Source organism: Hyperolius riggenbachi, chromosome 3 (assembly GCF_040937935.1).
Source record: "Hyperolius riggenbachi isolate aHypRig1 chromosome 3, aHypRig1.pri, whole genome shotgun sequence".
Lineage (NCBI taxonomy): Eukaryota > Metazoa > Chordata > Amphibia > Anura > Hyperoliidae > Hyperolius > Hyperolius riggenbachi.
Window position 1 is genome coordinate 167,054,007 of NC_090648.1, and position 22,604 is coordinate 167,076,610.

The following is a 22,604-nucleotide window of genomic DNA, read 5'->3' on the forward strand; positions in this document are numbered from 1 at the left end:
GTATATAGGTGACATGTGGGAGAGGCGGGGAGGGCAGCGAGAGCCGGCGGGACTTAGCGTCCTACACATCCGACAGAGCTCTGAGCTATATAGCTCAGAGCTCTCTAAGCATCTTTGTATTTGTGCTCCAAGGAGCCCCATTGGTCCTTAGCAGACCAATGGGGTTCCTTCTGATTTGAAGGAACCCCATTGGTCTGCTAAGGACCAATGGGGCTCCTTGGAGCCCAAATACAAAGATGCTTTATAGAGCTCAGAGCTATATAGCTCAGAGCTCTGTCGGGTGAAGGACGCTAAGTCCCGCCGGATCTCGCTGCCCTCCCCGCCTCTCCCACATGTCACCTATATACATGCTGGCACCCATGGGTGCCAGCATGTATATGGGTGACAGGTGTGGGCGGAGTGGACGGCGGGAGCCGGCGGGGACTTAGCGTGTATGCGGCGGCCGACGGGTGAGCGGCGAGTGACGTCGGGTGCGGGGGAGTTACAAAGTAACAAAGTTGTTACATTGTAACAATTTTGTTACATTGTAACTGATTAGTATATTTCCGAGGATATTGCGTGGGAACTGGCTTTTAAAGGGACAGGTAAATATTAATGGTTAATTAAGAATATTAAAGGACTTTTTTCGTGGTTATGTTTTTTGTTCAATTAAAATACTTTTTCTATGTGTTTGTGTGTTTATTTACTTTTAACTCTTAAAGGAAATGGGTAAGGGGTACAAGTACCTCTATACTCATTTCTCCTGGGAGGGGGGGTGGGCATCTGGGGGACCCCTTTTTAAAGGGGACTCCCAGATGCCACCATGAACCCCCCCCCCAGGAAATAGCGGCCTCCACCTCCACCGCCCATCGGAGGTGGAGAAGAGCCCCTTGTCCTTGGATTGGACAAGGGCTCGGAGGGGGAGGGGAAAGCTTGGCTGCCCAGGGGCGTAGCAATAGGGGGTGCAGAGGTAGCGACCGCATCGGGGCCCTTGGGCCAGAGGGGCCCCGAAGGGTCCACCCTCTATCACAGTATTAGCTCTTTATTGGTCCTGTGCTGGTAAAAATCACTTCTATAGATGCTTTGAATAGTAGTAATCCTTAACACACTGTTCCCCATCCCCTACTTGCACCTCTGACACTGGGGTTGTCCTTGGCAGGTTTTGGTGCGCCGTATCAATTGTTATGTATAGAGTGCTTGGGGGGGCCCCATGTAAAACTTGCACCGGGGCCAACAGCTCTTTAGCTACGCTACTGTGGCTGCCCCTCCCCTTCCGAGACTCCCCAATCCATGGACCATGCGGGCTGGTATAGTCAGGGTGCGGAGCCCCACGCGGCCTGTGCTCCGCATTCTGGCTATCCCAGTCTGCATGGGGGACAAGGGGTTAAAGAGGTCTGGGAGGGGGGACCCCACGTCGTTTTTTTTTTATATTTCCCACACTCAGAACGAAGTAAGTAAAACTCTTCCCACTTGGGGGAATCTATGAAAATAAAACACTATTGTTACCTGTGCAAAAAAAACTGACATTTTTCGCATTTAAAAGACATTTTTGCCCTTGAAACTTAAAACTCGATTTTCTCAAAAACTATAAGGTCTTTTTGAAAAAAAAAATTTCCTCTTATTCCCACTGATCCCCTTAATATACCCTGTGAATTTGGTGTTCCTAAATTTTAAGCAGGCTTTGCTATTAACCGTTAAAGTCGGCGGGTTTTTAAATGTATATGTTTTTCCTTTGAAACTTTAACTTCGATTTTCTCAAAAACTATAAGGTCTTTTTGAAAAAAAAAATTTTCCTCTTATTCCTTCTGATCTCCTTAATAGATTCTCCAAATTTGAGGCTCTTAGCAATTAAGGGGGCTTTGCTATTAACCCTTTAAGTCGGCGGCTACCTAACATTGATCCATGCGTCAACTTTTCCGCTTGGCAGCATGACCGCATTAATTGCTAGTAGGAATTTACGCGTAAGCCAATAACGTAACAACCTGAATTACGGTATTCTTACGCGTAATTGCGTAAGGGCTATGCGTAATTACAGACATGTACCGTAAATGAATGCCTACGCCGTAAGCGTAATTCCGTAATGCGTAATAGCGTAAAATTACGCGTAATGATCCGTAAGCGTAGTTTTTTCCATTACGCCCAGCACTGCCTTTAGTGAGTCCATGTGCACACAGTCTTTAGTGACTGTGACATTTTATGGATATGTCATTATATGACTTACAAAGGGTTTGTAGTACATCTCGTGATGCACATCAATCTAGCCCATTGTATGGACATTTGGGAAAAAAATGAATTTTGATAATGTGCTCGGTGTAGAAAATGATGCAGATGCAGGTTTAAATCTTTATAAGCAACACAATCATATCACCCTACCAATATATGTTTTCTAGAGGGAAAACATAAATATAAGGCCCCATTCACACTTGCGTTTTGCATTGCAAACGGACCGGATCCTGATCGGATCCTGATCGGATCAGGACCTGATCCTGATCGGAACCGTACGGTTCCGATCAGGATCCGATCAGGATCCGGTCCGTTTGCATCAGGCATGCATCAGGCTGCCATCCGTATCCGTGTGCAAAAAATAGCGAAATTAAATAAAAAAATGTTGGGGTCAGCAGAAGGTGCACCTGGTGCACCTGTACAATCAGGTTCCTCCGCTGTAGGCCTCACCTCCACCTCTGACATTCTGCCAAAACAGCTCCAGCACGTCTGTCACTGCTGCTCCACTGCAGACATGCTTGGCCCATGTGTCCCCATCCGAAGTGGCCGCTTGCATACGCATAGGAAGTGGGGTAGAACGTCAGGTTTTTGTAGGCAGTGTGTTCTGTGCCTTCCGTTTCCCATTGGTTTCTGTGTTCCGGATGGTGCTGTCAGGCTCAGGTCCGGCTCCGGTCCGGGTGCGTGGGCCGGAGAGCCGGACCCAAAAAATAGCGCATGTTGGAAAAGAGTCCGGAGTCCGGATCCGATCCGGCTCCGTACTGTATGGAACGGACACGTGTGAACGTCCGCATAGCCTTTACATTGCTATGCGGAACGTACGTTCCGTTTGTACAGTATGCGGTCCGGATCAGATCCGGAAAATCCGGATAGCGAACGCTAATGTGAACCGTGCCTAATACTACATAATTACTATATAATTACTATATATATAATATAATACCATTTCCCGATCATCCATAGAACGTGTGCGCCCCCCCCAGCAGCTGCAGATTGTTTAAAGACGTCTGTTTGGCACTGAAAAGTGCCAAAAATGGACGTTTTAAAACATTCATTTCAGAAAGTGGTTAATATGCATAGAATTGTAAAATGAAAATAGTGCAACAAAAATGTGGCGAAGTGATGCATTATGGGAGGACCTTTTTGCTCACATGAAGCTGAGTATTTTCAAGTACATATATTTTGGAAACTGAGGTGAAAGACATATGGAGGTTACCATACTTAGTTCCTTTTAAAGGGACTCCGAGCACCTCTCATGGGCATGCCTTTAAGCCAGACGACTTCCAACAAAGTCGTGCTATGATCCCTCTGGAGAAGCCTCTTGCAATGGCCATGCGTGTCACTTCCTCTTCCTGCTTCATTCAGTGATGCACTTCTCTAACGTAGAATACAGGGGTGACCCGGAAGTTATAACATAGCCAAGATGGCAGCCGCGATATTTAAATTGAAATCAAACTAAAACTATTTGGTGTAGAATGGCGTCAAATGAAAGAGGAGAGCACAAACTACAGAAAGGAAAGGTATGCATCTTTAAGTACTTTGCAGTACTTGTTAGCATCTTAAAGGCATATCCATGAGAGGTGCTCAGAGTCCCTTTAACCTCTTCTAGACCTTGGTAACCGAATCTATGCCGTTTACTGCTTCTTGCTTGAAAGAGACAAAAAAGGAGGCGCTTAGCCAGGCTTTTCACCCGACTTTGTACCCTCCAAACTTTTTGCCTGATGAAGTGGGATTGTGACCCGTAAAAAGCGTTGCAACCTTGGAGCTTTTAATAAAAGTTACTTTATACTGTGAGTAACGTCCCACTGTCCGGTTTGTCTTTACATGAGGGAGGTGAGTCTACCAACTTCCCCCTTTTTAAACGTTTTTTAATCGCTTTTATTCTACTTGGTGCCTCTGTGTTACTACTCTACCAGTTTACTGCTTCTTATTCCTGATAGGACATAGAATTATATATATATAGATTTATATTACACTAGTCTACCTAAGCCCATTTAAAAACGGGCTCTAGGCAGTGAAATTACCACGCCATCGCCGCCAGTCAGTGCGCACACGGCCACTCTGCTCCCTGGCCCGACCTCCTGTCCCAACGGCTGTCTGTACTGCACACATGCGCAGTACAAAAAAAAACACGGACGGACAGACAGGGAAAGTGGATGACGCAGGGACAGTTAGGTTTTATTGTATAGGATGCTGGTGATCAGTTCCATCGCTCTCGCCACTCTTGTTGCTCCAGTGCTACTGCAGTCTGCTCACTCAGCTGTACCAGCTGTCAGGAAATGATTTCATTGGCTTCTGACCCTGTGATCACAGTGAGCCAATGACATTGATGACCGCTCGAAATCCAGCAAAAAATAAAAGTGTTTGGTTCTTAAAGGGCCAGAGATGACTGGTACTGAAAGAGTTCAACAATACCAGTTGCATTGGCAGTCTTGCTTATCTCTTTGGCTGCGGTAGTGCCTGAATCACTCCCCTGAAACAAGCACACAGCTAATCCAATTAGATTTTTGTCAGAAACATCTAATCTGCATGCTTGTTCAGGGGCTATGGCTACATGTATTAATTAGAGGTAGAGAATCAGCAGGGCAGCCAGGCAATGTGCACTGTTGAAGAGGAAATAAATATGGTAGCCTCTATATGTGACTCGATTCAATTTCCCTTCAAGTCAGTCAAATTGTATTTAGCATAGCCTTTTAGTATGGGGGTGTAACGATTGGTGTCAGCACGCAGAGAGAATCTGATTATTGGTGATCTGCAGTATCACCAAGAATGCAGATATATACCTGATTATTGATGATCTGCAGAATCACCGATAATACAGATATATTGCTAACCTCTGGACACCTGAAGCGTGTAATTGTTTGGTGTAACAGTAGTAATTGGACCACCGGGGTAGCAGGTGGTCCAATGAGTAGAGACAGACTCTACTGCAGTCATGGACTCTAGGAGAAGGAGACCCTGACTGATTTTGTAGCAGTGCCCCCTCTGAGGAGCAGGGGGCCCCTGCAGGAAGGCCGAGCACCCAAGGGGTGGGTGACAGCCAGAAAGGTTGGGCAGGTCGGGTCGGCAACACACAGACAGATAAAGTACAAAGACAGGAAGCTGATTCGGTATCCAAAGCAAGCAGGGTTTGGCAACAGGTAATCAGAAATGCAAGGTACCGAATCAGAAAGCAGAGGGAAAGTCGGGAAAGCAAAAAGTCATAACAGATATCAAACAATGCCTAGTCTGGGTGTGAGGTCCGTGGTCTCTACACCCTGGAACTAGTCTGATGTATAACAGAATGATAACACAAGTTCCCTAGTCTAGGTGTGAGGTCCGTGGTCTCTACACCCTGGAACTAGTCTGATGTATGAGAGAATAATAACACAAGTTCCCTAGTCTGGGTGTGAGGTCCGTGGTCTCTACACCCTGGAACTGGTCTAAGGAATAACACAGATGATACACAGTATTCCTAGTCTGGGGTGTGAGGTCCGTGGTCTCTACACCCTGGAACTGGTCTAAAGAATAATACAGATGATACACAGTAAACTGGCTAAGTGTGGATTCCCAGGTCCACCTGGTTCCACCACACTGAAGGATCTGACTAAGGTCTGAGTGCTAACACATAGGTATTCGCAACGCCAGACAACCAGCAACTGAACAGCAAGAGATATATATAGTAAAGCGCTCCACAGCGCCGCCCAGCTCCCATCAACCAATCACCTTCTGAGCTGGGATCAGCTGACCCTTCTCCTATTGGCATAAAGAGCCTGTCTTGCGGCTCTCGCGCGCGCGTAGCTCTCCATCTGTGTGCGCTACTAGGTTCAGACAAACCAGAAGCATGTTGCTGCAGGGAAACCGCCGCTCTGTGCGCGGACTCCGCCGCCTCACTGTCAGAACGTGCAGCGGTTTCTACGCAATCCAACAGGGGGCTGTTTGGTTCTTTTGGGCCCTTTGTAAAATCTTAGTGATTCTGGTTCTCCGTGACCTAAATGGGTACTCTGTAATGATAATCCTAACATTATTATACCCACTATTATGGCTGAAAGATTACACAAGAGAAAGGTTACAAAGGCACCACTAAAGAATACCCAACACACACATATTTCCTTATGTTATTGTGAATACAACCGGGCACTGGCTACAGAGGAAGGTATTTGTAAAGTAACGACAACATACATGTTATGCAATGGAACACAGTAACTGTAATGTAACAAACTGGAAGAAAGGATTGACAGCAAAATCCTGACATATGGAAAGCCAAAGTGATGCCTAAGCTGCTGCATACTGCATTATATAATGTAATCCCATCTAATACATTAGAAGAGTCAGAAGATTATTATATTTAGAATTGCACCAAAAGTGCAGTGTGTGTTTAACCACTGCACAGACGTATTCACTGCACAACTGGACAGCAACCATAATCAGCGAATGCTATAATCACTGTATAAAGTAAATGAATATTCGATTTCCTCTGCTGACATTATTACCCTCAGATCGTAATGTGGGTCAAGCTTTAAACAGGTGTCAGTTATGGAGAACATTGAAAAGAGGGGCGATTTAGTAAAAGGTATAGGCAATGATGTGTAGTCTCACTCCAGGCATCTAGTCTTCCTTTTTCTTTTACATTTGCAAGTACCCAATCGCATGCTTGACATTATTGCAGAGAAATGTCACTTCTCTTTGTGCACATCCCCTTTAGTAGATCACCCACATGTGACAGAGCCCAGGGGATTGATCCAGGGGTGAGATGTCAGTTCTCTAGATTGGCTGATGAGGTCTAATCATATGCAACCCTTGATACACTGGACATTAGCATTTTGCTTTATAGCTGTTAGATGTACTGTATTGAATGCTACAGCCCAGCAAAAAAATAAATGAATGAAGGTGAACATTCTGAGCCTGCAGCACTGAATGACTGGACATTGCTGCTGTGCACTTAAAGAGACTCTAACAAAATGTTCAGCCTTATTTCCTATACCTGTTCTAATGTGGTCTGTGTTACTGCAGCCTTTTCTAGTTGCACAGTGGCTGTGTGATCTCTGTTATATGATCTAATCTTCTCTCTTCTGTTAGCTCTGTCGGCTGAGGCTGGAATGTGTGGAATGTGCTGCACTGCTTGTCATTGGCAGAAGCTATACACACCCTCTCCAAGCTCTGTATGAGTCAGAGACTGAGCTACTCTCAAGCCTATCACACTCTAGTTAGAAGCCATGTCTTTTGTTTGTAAACACTGCCTAACAATGGCAATTACAAGCCAGGATTGCAGCAGGGAGTGGCAGAAACAGCACAGAGGGGACCAGGAGAACATAATGAATAGAATGGTATGCTTTTTATTGTAAGAATTTTAGAGCACAGATTCTCTTTTAAAGGACAACTGAAGTGAGAGGTATATGGAACCTGCCATATTTATTTCCTTTTAAGCAATACCAGCTGTTACGGAACTACAAGTCCCACAATGCATTGCAGGAGTCTGACAGCCACAGTCATGACTCATAAAGGCAAATGCATTGTGGGACTTGTAGTTCCGTAACAGCTGGAGGGCCGAGTTTGCCCATGTCTGGGCTGGTCCCTACTCCCTACAATATTTATTTAATTATTGCCAGTGAAAGCAATATCCATCTCCTGTATGTTACTTTACTATATGCATTATATTCCCTTTGGATTTAAAGGGACTCCGAGCTCACAATAAAAAAGAAAGTTGAACTCACCTGGGGCTTTCTCCAGCCCAGTGCTGGTCGGGAGGTCCCACGACGGCGTCCTGGCTCCTCTCCAACACCCCGATCCGGAATGGCTGACAGGCCGCAGCCCGGGCGACACTCTCCCGAGTGTCGGGCTGCTCCTTCCGCGTATGACGCGGATGCCGTCACACGCCGGCCGCCTCGCGTCATCACGGCGGCCGGCGTGAAAGTACTGCGCATGCGCGCTTTAATCGCACATGCGCAGTACTTTCACGCCGGCCGCCGTGATGACGCGAGGCAGCCGGCGTGTGACGGCATCCGCGTCATACGCGGAAGGAGCAGCCCGACACTCGGGAGAGTGTCGCCCGGGCTGCGGCCTGTCAGCCATTCCGGATCGGGGTGTTGGAGAGGAGCCAGGACGCCGTCGTGGGACCTCCCGACCAGCACTGGGCTGGAGAAAGCCCCAGGTGAGTTCAACTTTCTTTTTTATTGTGAGCTCGGAGTCCCTTTAATTATGCTTTAATAATGTTCATAATTTTCAAAATGTGAGTCATTTCCTCTTCACCAATATACTTGCTTTCTTTACCCTCTTGCTAGGCATGAAAGTATGTTGCTTAAATTGAAATATACATTTAGTGGTAGCACTGTGTATCTAGCATTCAGATTCTAATTGCTTGACTGACCTATGTGTAAATTGAAGGTATATATGCATACATAGACCACCCTGGGCACCAATGTATTCATAAACAACATTGAACTTGGCTCAGAATCCCTGTTTATGAATTTGGAGGGGAGGAGCAAGCAGCAGGCACAGCGGGCAGTACTTATATTGCCAGTAAACAACAGTGATCAGAGCAGTTTTTTGTCCAACCCATCAGTCCCCTGAAAGCAGTCAGTTGGCAGGCATCTGTTGCACCCATAGGCATGATATGGACACCTCATACAACTGAACAGATGGAGTGATTGTCATTTTCTGCCTATAGCCAAAAGCAAGAGTAGCAATTGTTTGTTTATGAACACATTCTCCTGAACCTAAAGTATTCCTGAAGAGCATGATATGAAAGCATGACAACTTTTGAAATGCATGGCAATTGCAAAATTGCATTGCAAATAATGCATTAATGCAAGAGAACATGTAGATCGCACGAAGGAGCATTCATCTCTCTACTCTTATGCTACGTACACACATGCGACAACGATCGTTCGTTAAGAACGACGAACGAACTTTTACTTGATGAAAGAACGACCTAAGTAAAGGTAGTTTTAAAATGTGTGTAACGATCTGATCGTTAGAACGAACGTTACATCACAGAAAGCAACTATTGCGCCTGCGCATAAAAATGAGAAGTTCCATGGAGAAATAGTGAAATGCGCATGTCAAGCCTAGTACGAACGATCGTTTCCAACGATGTACTACTTTTGCAAACGATCGTCGTTGGTTAAAATCCGCCGAGACAGAACTTTCTTTTGTAGCGATTTGGCTCGTTCGTCGTTTGCCTTAATAGTCGGTGGTTCGTTTTTTGTAACGATCGTCGTTGGTAAAGATCGGGGAACGATCGTTACAAACGACTATAGTCGCATGTGTGTACGCACCTTTAGGAAGTGGTGAGACATGGATTGATATTTATATATGTGTGCCATTTTGATATTATTATTATTATTATTTAGTATTTATATAGCACCGACAACTTGCGCAGCGCTGTACAGAGTATATTGCCTTGTCACTAACTGTCCCTCAGAGGAGCTCACAATCTAATCATATATTTGGGATTAAGTTTCTATCTCTATGCCAACCAATGATAACTAGGAGGTGTGGACCATGGGTGGTCTGCATACTAAGTAGCAGCCTCCCATCAGGTCTGCTTGAGTAAATCTGGCAACTGGCTGGAGCAATCTGCAGTCTTTATGTAGGCCATGCAATTTGTATGATTAGTAACAGGAAGCAGCTGGTGGAGTGATCCTGCAGAAGGTGCTCCTGAACCACCCGCAGGCCAGATTAGGAACTACGAGTCTTTCTTACAAATAGCATAAGGCCACCTGCTGGTAGATGGTAGAAATCCAGAGCTGCTTAAAGTCAACAGAGCCCTCTGCTGGTGGCACAATGAAAGTCCAGGGCAGTCCAAGTCAATACTGCCACCAGCAGGCAGGAGAAAGCAGTAGATAATTCCACAGTAAACAGCCTGGTTACCTAGTCTGGGGGCACTCATACCTGGCTACCTATACTTGGGGCACCTATGCCTGGCTAACTTATACTGGGGGCACCTATATCTGGCTACCTATACTGGGGTAACCTATATCTTCCCTTATGGGCAGCACCTGTATCTGGCTACCTACTTACCAATAGTGAGGGCGGTTTTTTTTGGGTGGGGAGGCATGCCGCGGCTGTAACGCGCGGTGAAAATTGTTAGGTGACTCATTTACAAGCGGTAAGTGTTTGCTGACACCTATGTATGGCCTCTGTCACCTCCCATTTTTTAGCCTTGGTATTCGGTATTGGCACAAGTACAACAATCAGATTTGCTGTTTTGAACCAATACTACTATAACCTGTAATCCTCATCAAACCGACCACCTTAACCTCTACTTCCAGTAACCTGCTCGTTCACTCTGCACTGAGAAACCAAGCAGAGAATTTTACATCCAGTTCAAACACTGCTGCTGATGGTCTCTGGGGATATGGAAGCTGAGGATCAAAGTACTGGTGCACAGGCAACCACAGCAGTGGTATTACAGTAATTAAAGGATACATGAGGCATACCTAGGAAAATGTTACTCACTTGTGGCTTCTTCCAGCCCCTAGAATTCTATCAGGTCCCACCCCAAAGTTCCACTCTGCTCCAAGCCGCCGCTGTACCCTCCACAAGATCCCAACCCGCAGCTGGGTTATGGTCTTCTAGTGCACAGACACGTGGCGTGCCCCTCAAGATCAGGCTCCTGCATCTGGGAGTACTCTGCGCTTGCGCAATTCACAAAACCTTGAACTGCGCAAGTGCTGAGCTCTCCCACCTAAAGGAGCAAGATCACGTGTAGCACACCCGCACATGCACATAACACCTCAACTCAGCTGCTGGTTGTGATCTTATGGAGGGGACAGCAGCAGCCTGGAGCAGAGCAGAACTTGGCCTGGGACCTAAAAGACTTTCAGGGGCTGAAAGAAGCCCCAGGTGAGTAAAATTTTCTTAGCTTTTTAATATATCCTTTAAAGGGAAGGTTCAGGGACGATTAAAAAAAAATAGAAATCCGCATCCACTTACCTGGGGCTTCCTCCAGCCCGTGGCAGGCAGGAGGTGCCCTCGGCGCGGCTTCGCAGGCTTCCGGTGGTCTCCGGTGGCGCGCCCGACCTGGCCAGGCCGGCGGCCAGGTCGGGCTTCTTCTGTGCTCCAAAATGCGCCTCACGGCGGCGCGCTGACGTCATCGGACATCCTCCGGGCTGTACTGCGCAGGCTCAGAAGTACTTCGTCTGTTGTTCTTCTCCCCCTTTGCCCTCTCTCAACTATAGAACACTGCCAGCTGGGGGGGACACGTGTGTCCCCCCACAGTCGTTCGTCGCAAGCAAACAAGCAGGATTCCCTGACGCGATGAACGACTCTGGGGGGACACGCATGTCCCCACAGGCTGCCAGCATTGTATAGAAGCGAGAGGGCAAAGGGGGAGAAGAACAACAGACGAAGGCGGCGGTTTCATCTGTTACATTGCCGCCGCCTTCATTTTAATTCCATTAAGTGACAGTTTCGACCACTTCAAATACAATGTATTAGTTGCCATTAACACTGTATTGTTACGTTCCGTATAAATGTAATTAGCGCCACCTGCGGCGGTTCCATTCACACAGTACTACGTGAACTAAGTATGAATGAAATTAGCTACAACAGCGCCACCTGCCGGATGCGCCCGGCTAACGGCTAAGTACCTTATTTTTTGTCTGATAACTCCTTTAACCACTTGCCGACCGCACGCTTATACCGTGCGTCGGCAAAGTGGCAGCTGCAGGACCAGCGATGCAGTACTGCGTCGCCAGCTGCAGGCTGATTAATTAGGAAGCAGCCGCTCGCGCGAGCGGCTGCTTCCTGTCAATTCACGGCAGGGGGCTCCGTGAATAGCCTGCGGGCCGCCGATGGCGGCTCGCAGGCTAAATGTAAACACAAGCGGAAATAATCCGCTTTGTTTACATTGTACGGCGCTGCTGCGCAGCAGCGCCGTAAGGCAGATCGGCGATCCCCGGCCAATCAGCGGCCGGGGATCGCCGCCATGTGACAGGGGACGTCCTGTCACTGGCTGCACAGGACGGATAGCGTCCTGTGCAGCCCTGATCTCCGGGGGGGAGCAGGTAGGAGAGGGAGGGGGGAATTTCGCCGCGGAGGGGGGCTTTGAGGTGCCCCCCCCCCGCATCACCCAGGCAGGAGAGATCAGACCCCCCCTGCACATCATCCCCATAGGGGGGAAAAAAGGGGGGCAATCTGATCTCTCTGCCTGCAACCTGATCTGTGCTGGGGGCTGCACAGCCCACCCAGCACAGATCACTCAAAACAGCGCTGGTCCTTAAGGGGGGGTAAAGGGTGGGTCATCAAGTGGTTAAGTTATGCATAAACTTTTCTCTTCACAGGTAGTGGTGGTCAATGATTGTGGCTTAAATGTAAATTGAATGCAGCTTGGAACTGGGCCAATACATTAACTTCCTGCTGAATTTGATTGGAGAATTTCCAATCTGCATTCAGCCTGCACTCAATTTGCACGCAAGCTGACGTTTTTAGCGTATCACTGACCTTCTATAGTTTTTCTCTTCTTTTTTCAATTTTTCTTAGAATAATTCTTTGTTGACTGTGCTGTATGTTATATTTTTTCTCAATAAAATCAATTTAAAAAAATTAAATTGAAATTCATTAAAAAATTGCATTTACCCTTTACCAGAGGGGTTGTTAAAAATTAACACAGGTTTCCCCAGTTATTGTAAAGCCTTTACATTCACTATTTATACCATTGTTTGATAAACACAAGTATTTAACAGGAAACTATTCCCATAGTTTTATGAAAGCTGTTTTATTTCTCCTAGTTTTAGGATATTGGTCTGGTCAGTTAAAGGACAACTGAAGTGAGAGGTATATGGAGGGTGCCATATTTATTTCCTTTTGAATGGAACCTTAACTGAGAGGGATATGGATGTCTCCTTTTAATCTCTTTCTTTTTTAATCTCTTTCCGACCGCGTCACGCCGATGGGCGTGGCTGCGGCTGCAGCCCCAGGACCGCCTAACGCCGATTGGCGTAAAGTCCTGGGGCCAGCTAGTGCAAGAGATCGCGCGCACGCTGCGCGCGCATCTCCTGCTTGGGGGGCAGAGCTCCGCCTTGCCTTCAGTCTCCGAGCGGCTATTGCCGCTCGGGAGACTGTTAGACGGCGTGATCGCCGTCTATTTACACTGTGCAGCACTGCGATCAGCAGCAGCGCTGCACTGGGGACAGCCGTGTGACACGGCTGTCCCCCTGGGGGACAAGAGAGTGATCGGCTCTCATAGGCAGAAGCCTGTGACAGCCGATCGCCGTAATTGGCCGGCTGTGGGGAGGGAGGGAAGGGTTTTAAAGAAACAGGTTTAAAAAAAAAAACACGGACAATAATATTTATTTAAAAAAAAAATAAACATGGGGGGAGCGATCAGACCCCACCAACAGAGCTCTGTTGCTGGGGAGAAAAGGGTGGGGGGGGATCACTTGTTTGCTGTGTTGTGCGGCCCTGCAGCTTGGCCTTAAAGCTGCAGTGGCCAATTTTACTATAAATGGCCTGGTCACTAGGGGAGTTTAGCCCTGCAGTCCTCAAGAGGTTAAAGAGACTCTGAAGTCTCCTTAAAATCACGTTTTTCTTTGTGAAAACCTCTTAAGTATGTTTGCCCTAACTAAAATGCTGCATCCCCGCAGCTGAAATCTAACTAAATCCCCCCAAACTCCCCGGGCACACTGCGGGGAGCGCTTCCGTGAGAGTCAGAGCTTTCAGCGGCAGCTCTGCCTCTCCACGTGTCTATCAGCCAGGATCGCCACCTTCGCCCGCCCCTCTCCGTCTTCTTTCACTGAGAGGGGTGGGGGAGAGGTGGAGATACGCCGCTGACAGATACGTGTGAGGCAGAGCTGCAGCTGAAAGCTCTGCCTCCTAGGGCAGCAAAATCCACGACCAAGAAAGTCGAGGATTTTGCGAGGGGAGTTTGGGGCGATTTAGTTAGATTTCAGCTGCGGGGATGCAGCGTTTTAGTTAGGGCAAACATACTTAAGAAGGTTTTTAAAATAAAAATGTGATTTTAAGGAGACTTCAGTGTCTCTTTAAACAATACCAGTTGCCATCTATGCTGATGATCCCCTGCCTCAGAGGGTAGGAACACAGAAGACAGAATCGCATATGCGTTTTCCACTATGTGCTATGGGGAAAACGCATGCAATTCTGCCTAGAGACCCTGAACAAGCATGCAGCAGATCAGGTGTTTCTGACATTCTTGTCAGATCTGACAAAATTAGCTGCATGCTTGTTTCTGTTGTTATTCAGACAATACTGCAGCCAAATAGATCAGCAGGGCTGCCAGGCAACTGGTACTGTTTAAAAGGAAATAAATATGGCAGCCACCATATACTTCTTGCTCCAGTTGTCCTTAAAGTAGCAGGGGGATTTGTGAATCAGCTTCAGCTGCTTTGGTGAAAATGAAATTAACAACAGGTGCAGTGTTGGACTGGAAGCTGGAAAAGCTGAGGAAATCAACTTGCTGGCCAAGCAGCAGTAATCAGGTGTTGCTGCTCACAGTGAAGACTCGCTGCAGGTTTCTATTGCTGCAGGAGAGATAACACAGGGTTTCTGCTGCTTGGCCAGCAGGTGTATTTCCTCCTCCCAGTCCGACACTGCACAGGTGCACTTGAGGGGCAACAATGAGACGACCACCATAGACACAACAGAAATGGTTTAACAGGTGGAGGTCACTGGCATTTTCCCTCCTATTCCAGCATGATTGTTTTTTTTTCTATTGAGTTCTGATGTGTTTTCAAAGTGTTATTTCATTTGTTTGAGCAGTGCATATGTACTATACACTGTTTACTCCATGCAGTGTGATTTGGAGTTTACAGCCTGCACAGTAGTTGTGTTAGATTTGTAGCTGGCTACAGATAATTGTGATTAATAATTAGCAGTTGCCACCTTTGCTAGCACTTCCCCATGATGCATCTAGCCCAGCACTGCAGATGTGAACCGCCCCCTGTACTCAGCCTGCCTGCAAGTCACTTCTTTGAAGGCATTTGTTGCTTTGTTTGTTTCCTCCTTTGCTGCAATAGAGGACTAGCCATCTTTTGCTGATGGGATAATTACTGGGGTCGAGGCAACATCAGGGTTTGGAATGTCCTTGTTTTGGGGCATGTTACATCTAGATATCAGAAAGCATGAGCTGTGAAGTTATAAATGGCCTAAGGCCTCTGTAATCTGGCAAAGGTTTAAAGTGTACTAGAGAAGATTAATTATAAAAGATTTATTCATACCTTGGGATTCCTCCAGCCCCCTCCGCACGGATCGCTCATATGCCATCTTCCTCCGCCTTCTCGGTGTCCCGGCAGAAGCCAGTCGGGGGCGGAGCAGTCCTTTTCAGCGCTGCTAGATTTGGGCGCAGCCAGCGCCGCCATAGACTATAATAGGAATCAGTCTATAACGGCGCTCAGTGAGTAACGTCGGCTCCATCAGAAGACGGAGCCAAAGTTGCTTAAAAAACACAATAATTCGGCTTCCATCAATCGCTGGAAGCCGAATTATTTCATTCCCCCACTATCCATGGCGGCCTGGAGGGGGAATAGTAATTAAAACGGTCCGGATTTGTGCAGTAGCAGGATCAGCCATATAACAGCTGTATCCTGCGCCCAAGTCTACCGACGCCGATTTCAAATGTACTCAGTCGGGGACAGTTGGCGCATGCTCCCACAGCTGGGAGCATCCAGTGCCTGCACAGCATGCACAGTGAGTCACGACTGGCTAAAATTCTACCAGGCCACCAAGAAGGCAGAGGAAGACGGCATGGGATCGATCGCTCCGGAGGGGGCTGGAGTAAGCCCCAAGTATGTATAAATCATTTATAATTAATCATCTCTGGTTTCCTTTAAAGGGAACCTAAACTGAGAAGAATATGGATTTTCCTTTTAAAATAATACCAGTTGCCTGGCAGTCCTGCTGATCCTGTGTCTCTAATGCTTTCAGCCACAGCCTCTGCACAAGCATGCAGATCAGGTGCTCTGACTGAAGTCAGACTGGATTAGCTGCATGCCTGTCTCAGGTCCGTGATCCAGCCACTACTGCAGCCAAAGATCAAAATGACTGCCATGCAACTGGTATTGTTTAAAGAGGAACTCCAGTGAAAATAATGTAAATAAAAAAAGTGCTTTATTTTTACAATAATTATGTATAAATGATTTAGTCAGTGTTTGCTCATTGTAAAATCTTTCCTCTCCCCGATTTACATTCTGACATTTATCACATGGTGACATTTTTACTGTGGGCAGGTTATGTAGCTGCTCCTAGCTGTAAACAGCCATTTCCTGTCTGTGAACATTGTTACATTTGTGGCAGTTTGCCCAGAGTACCGCGGTACCAGAGTTTCTTGTGGGAGGGGTTTCATCGCAAAATCAGTCATACAGCGCCCCCTGATGGTCTGTTTGTGAAATGCAATAGATTTGTCATGTAAAAGGGGGTATCAGCTACTGATTGGGATAAAGTTCAATTCTTGGTGAGTTTCTCTTTAAGGCCTCTTTCACACTAAGGCGTTGCATTTGATGCAACGTCAAGGTCGCACAACGTGCCCCTAATGCAGCGCATGTAGGTTATAAAATTGGACGTTATGTGTCTCTTGGTGCGCCGTTTTTGTTGCATACTGATGGAACGAAAACGGCGCATGCGTTACATTTAAAAAAAATAAAAAACATTACTGAGCATGTGCAACACACATAACGCAGCGAATGTATTGCTAAACGCACAGCATGCAGCACTTTCTAAATATTGCTACACGTTACACACAACGCGTGCACTGTGAATGTCGCACAGACTTTGTATTGCGACGCGTTAGTTTGCGTTGGAACATTTTCTAATGTGCGGCTTTAACGTCGCACTGTGGAAGAGACCTAAAAGGAAACATCCATATGACTCTCAGTTTATGCTCCCTTTTAGGTGGTCATACACCATACATGTTTTATTTTTTTATTCAGATCTTTTCAATTCAATCAATTTTCTTGATTGTATTATTGTCCCAAAAATAAAACATAGGCTAAGTTCAGAACGGAACATTGGGTTGTGATGCGGCGTTAACACATCCCAACGCAAAATTACAACGCAAAGCAACAAAAAAGTCGTAACACACATTAACGTTGCAGTAATGCCACATTGACTAGGTACAGTCAAGCATACGGTTAATGAAAAGTATGCTTACCTGTATCTGCTAACATTTGCACTCAGAGGTAACGCACTGCAGCAGTGCGTTACTAGAACGCAACATTTAAACCGCAGCGCTAACGTTGCACTGGGAGCGTTGCATAGATGTATCTTTGCAGTGGGGTAAGCCGCACTTAAAGGACCTCTGTCGCGAAAATCTTAAAATTTAAAATATATGTAAACATATATAATTAAGAAGTAAACTGAGCCATACATCACTTTTCTCCTATGTTGCTGTCACTTACAGTAGGTAGCAGAAATCTGACAGAACCAACAGGTTTTGGACTAGCCCATCTCCTCATGGGGGGTTCACAGGATTTTCCTCATTTTCAAAATGCACTTAGGGTGCGTTTCCACTTGTGCAGCGCGATATGCTTGCGGAAAACGCGTCAACGAATCCGCATACGGTTGCGGATTCGTTGACGTTTTCATGCGGATTTTCACGCGGAATCGTTCACGATTTTAACAACGCGATTTTAACCATGTCAATGCCGGCAAACATTGACATGGGTTTTTAAACGAAATCGCACGCGGAAACGCCGGGAAAACCGCAAGACTCAAGTGCTTGCGGTTTTCCTATTTAGTTACATGACCGACGATTCGCGTGCGGGTGTGCGGCGTGCGAATTCTGACGGCTCTGCTGTGCAGATTTTTTCTGCAGAGCGAGCCGCACAGAATTCCTGACAAGTGGAAACGGCGCCATCCACTATTGGTTGAGCAAATCTGCATGCAAGAAACGCATGCAGATTCGCTCTAGTGGAAACATACCCTTAGTGAAGGGCAGTTGCTCTGTCTTACTGCCAAAAAAGTGTAGGGTGAGCAGGGAGGCTGGCCAGCATCATTGTATAAATCTTTTTCAGGAAGTGTCTTTATATAGAATAAAGGTCATGCTGAGAATCCCCTATGGAGAGATGGATTAGACCAAAATCTGTCGGTAATGTCAGATTTCTACTACTTATTGTAAGTGACAGGAACATAGAAGAGAAGTAATTTATGGCTCATTTTACTCTGGAAGAAATGTACTTCTTATTTGTATGTGTTTTAAATTTTAAGATTTTCGCAAACAGTTCCTCTTTAAGATTTTATAATGCGTGACCATAATATCCCATTGTGAACCTAGCCATACATTAATACATAATATAGCCATATATTAGGCCTGGTTCACATTAGCGTTCGCTGTCCGGATTCGCCTGATCGGATCCGTACCGTATACTGTACAAACGGAACGTACGTTCCGCATAGCAATGCAAAGTCTATGCGGACGTTCACATGCGTCCCTTCCGTACAGAACGGAGCTGGATCGGATCCGGACTCCGGACACTTTTCCAACATGCGCTATTTTTCAGGTCCGGATCATCCGGCCCACGCACCCGGGCCGGATCCTGACCTGAACATGCGGCCATGCTGTGCAATGAGAAACGGATGTTTCTCATCCCACTGGCAATAGGACCGGATGCTTCCAGCACCGGTCCTATGCCACTTGGGGGGCCCGGAATACACGCCGGTATCCCCCATGCTTGTGGTGCCTTTCTGGCACTGCAATGTATCTAGTTCCGGCTACTTTATTGTAGCCGGAACTGATACATTCCGGATCCGCAACTGGTGGCAACTTGTGGCTACCGCAGAGACCCGTACGTTCTCTTTGCGGCCCCCGGACCCCCACTTGCGGACTCGAACCGCAACTGTGAACGGGGCCTTACATACACTATATTGTCAGAATTTTTCACCCCAGTTGATTAACCAAATGATCAAAACATTTGTGAAATTCTCCATAGAAAAAAAAATACAATTGATTTTTCCTTATGCCAAACATGTTGCATAAGGTAAGTGGATTCAGGGCCAGGAGATGAGGGAGAAGTGTGTGCCCTGCAGTACCAGATGGAGGCTGGTAAACCTATCTGGACCACTAATCACCAGTCCTGCTGCTGCTGATACATCCACCAACTAGCATCAGAGGGCACTTCTCACCCTGCTTATCACCCACTAGCTTTCACTCACTAGCTTTCACTCACTGTCACTAGCCATCACCTGCAACCTGCCTCTAGCTGTCACCTGCAACCTGCTACTTGCTGTCACCAGCCAGCTGCCTCTAGCCATTACTCACTTCCTGTCACTTGGTGTCACCACCAGCTACCTGCCTCTAACCACAATCACTTGCAACCTGCCACTAGCTGCAACCCTGTTGCTGCCACTAGCCATTGTCTGCTACTTATCCATTATCTGCCCCATTTTTTAAGGTGGCTAATGGTCCAGTATGCCATGGGGCAAAAAGGGGACAATAAGGCCCCTAAGTTCAGAGCAGCATGAGCAACTGATGCTGCAAATGATGCCTGCATAAGTAATATATAGCTGAAATACAGTAGTTTGAATTGGTCGATTGCATTGAATGGAAGATATCAGTAGATTGTCAGAGGGTCGGGAGCCTGGAAGTAGTGGCATTCGATTTTGGGCAACTGACGTGCTCCTCAGTGGTGTCTGGGATCCTGGTATTTATTGATAAAGTGCACAAATACACAGTGGATGAATCACTTACATACTTACAATCATTTACATACAGAGGGTCCGAAACCACTTAGGACCCTCCCTGGCAAATGTCGCTTCTCATCACTGCTCGCTCTTGTCCCAACTAGTTTTGGCTTCCAGGCAGACCCCTGGAAGCCAAAACTATTTGGGACGAGAGCAGGCAGTGATTGGAAAGTTGTTGTGACATAGTGGGGAGAGTACCATGGAGATAGGAAGAGACAGTTGTCAGTGATGGTCCATACAAAGCTGCAGCTTTATCTACATGTCAGGCATAACAGTGCCCTGTGCCAACCGCGGTACCAGCCACCAGATTTGTGCACCCTCGTTCTTTGCCATCCACAGCCATGGTGTACGTACAGATTCACAATTAAAGCAGTGCTGGAAATTTTTCTTCCTTAAAGGATAGATACATCCAGGCAGAATAAAAAAAACTAAATCTACTTACCTGGGGCTTCCTCCAGCCCCTGGCAGCCGTCCTGTGCCCTCGCCGCAGCTCCAGTGGCTCCCGGTGTTCCCCGCTGCAGAAGCCGACCTCGCCAGGTCAGCTTCCCGGTCGGTTTCTTGTGCGGTCCACCATGCAGGTCATGTGATCAGGATCATGTGATCATGTGATCAGGATTGTACTGCGCAGGCGCAGAACTACTGCGAGGGCACAGACAGGACGGCTGCCACGGGCTGGAGGAAGCCCCAGGTAAGTGGATTTAGTTTTTTTTTTATTCTGCCTGGACCTTTCCTTTAAGTTAGCCAATAAATGGTATCATCCTGATTTATTTCAAACATTCCACATAAACATGTTTACACACTGTATACACACTGTATACACATTTGGAAGGGACACATGAACATGCAGTTTATAAGGTGAGTGCTGGGCTCTACTCACAGCAGCTGACTGTGTTCTACAAAGTGTGTGGGGAAGTACAAGTAGGAACAGATAGCTAAAAGGCAGGCCACCAATGTGGGAAAGCACCTGCACTCAAACTAGATTTCCTCATGAAGTCATCATCAAAGTCATTAATGCTCATTTTGGATAATAAAATTATAGTATGTACTTTAGCTTTAGTCAACATATTAGAGATGGAGATGAGGAACACTTGGCCCACTAGAGCTTACAGTTTATGAAGGATCAATAAACAAGTGCAACATTTTGGACATCATTATTACTAAAGTTGAAACTAAAAGCCTTTGAGTATGGGTAGGTCACACTGCAGTGGAAGTAAAAAAATGTCCAATAACTGCCTTACCTTTACATAGCCTTGCATGAAAATGGTCTGTACAGTCCTGTAGATAGGCACCCTCTTCCCCAGCCTCTCCATAGGGTATCTCTTTTTTGCCACTCTATCTCCTTCCTCATCCTTGGCCAGAGTATCAGGGACTTTCCATCTAGCACCTTTTGAAGAAAAAATATGAAATGTTAGACTTCTTTTAAATCACTCGCCGTACCTTCCATTTATGCTGCATTATGACTCAGCTACAAAAGGCAACTTTCAATTTTGATATCAGGCTTTCTTTAAGAAGAAGTGGAAGATGTGTAAACCTTTTGCCCCTAGTTGGTACCACAAACAGTTCAAGTTGATGTCTGGCACTCTAGCAGCATAAATAATGGATATTTGCATAAAAAGAAAGGGCCATACCAAGCTTTGATCTCAAATACCTATAAAATATTAATGGATCCAAATCCTTAAAAGACCACAGAAGTCAAGCTATAGTATATGCATATTTAAATATCTACTCTACAATCTATCTATCTATCTATCTATCTATCTATCTATCTATCTATCTATCTATCTATCTATCTAATCACTAGTAATAGAATTCGATTTTTTATGTTTAAATCTAATCCATATTTTTTATTTACTTATTTATAGTATAACAGACATGCATATTATAATGTAATTCTACACAGTATAGTATCCAAAAAGCTCCATTATATGGTTTGTGCTGCTTGTTTTGCTATATGCATGCTTCAGCCATACAGCCTGATTCATAATGTGAAGGAGCGCTAGCTTTGCCTCCCTTACATAGCAGCACTCGCTGCTTTGTAAGAAGCGTGCCTTCCTTAGTTATGCTCATTGTGTACATAGCAACGCGCATAACTTTAACTGCGAGCGGTCCTGTGAAGTATAGCTACCGTGATACTTCACTAACAGCTGCTACTATGTTAAATTACATAGTTGTGACGATGTAAATTAACATAGTAGCGGCTGCGAGTGAAGTATCGCTGTAGCGATACTTTACAGGAAATAAGGAAAGTATGCTCCTTACATAGCAGCAAGTGCAGCTATGTAAGGGAGGCAAAGCTAGCGCGCCTTCACATTAAGCTGCGCTGCTTAGCAGCGCAGCTTGATTAATCAGGCTGATAGATAGTCTGTAATGCACACACTCCTGTGTCTTTCAGCTGCTCCAGTTCACCGGCCAGGTGCTTGCACAGGCGGTGGACAGGTGGTGTCCCACCTATAGAGTTTCATCTGAGCATGGCAGTTGCTGTCCTCAGACGTGGCATGCAGAGCCGGGACAAGGTCCTCCAGCACCCAAGGCTGAGACACCAAAGTGCGCCCCTCCATCCCTGCCACCCGAGCCATCAAACACTGATTGCTATTAGACTAAGAGGCACCACAGGGTCCACAACCTCCCCAACACCTTAATATCTAGTTATCTGGCTTGCAGTCACTGCCATGTATCCCCTTTTCTTATTTCTTTCTGCTTCAAACATAATTAGGAATGACAGCTGAATGAATTCTGCACCCCCTCCTACACTGCGCCCTGAGGCTGGAGCCTCTCCAGCCTATGCCTCGGCC

General features: G+C 46.3%; 1 long non-coding RNA gene across 1 annotated transcript in view; it reads right to left on the reverse strand.

Annotated features, from left to right (window-relative positions):
• Positions 1 to 22,604, reverse strand: part of LOC137561213 (uncharacterized) — a 163,673-nt gene that overhangs the window by 38,535 nt on the left and 102,534 nt on the right. Inside the window, exon 2 of the long non-coding RNA XR_011029930.1 lies at positions 21,051 to 21,196. This is a non-coding gene — a long non-coding RNA (uncharacterized lncRNA). The remainder of the gene's footprint in view (positions 1 to 21,050; positions 21,197 to 22,604) is intronic.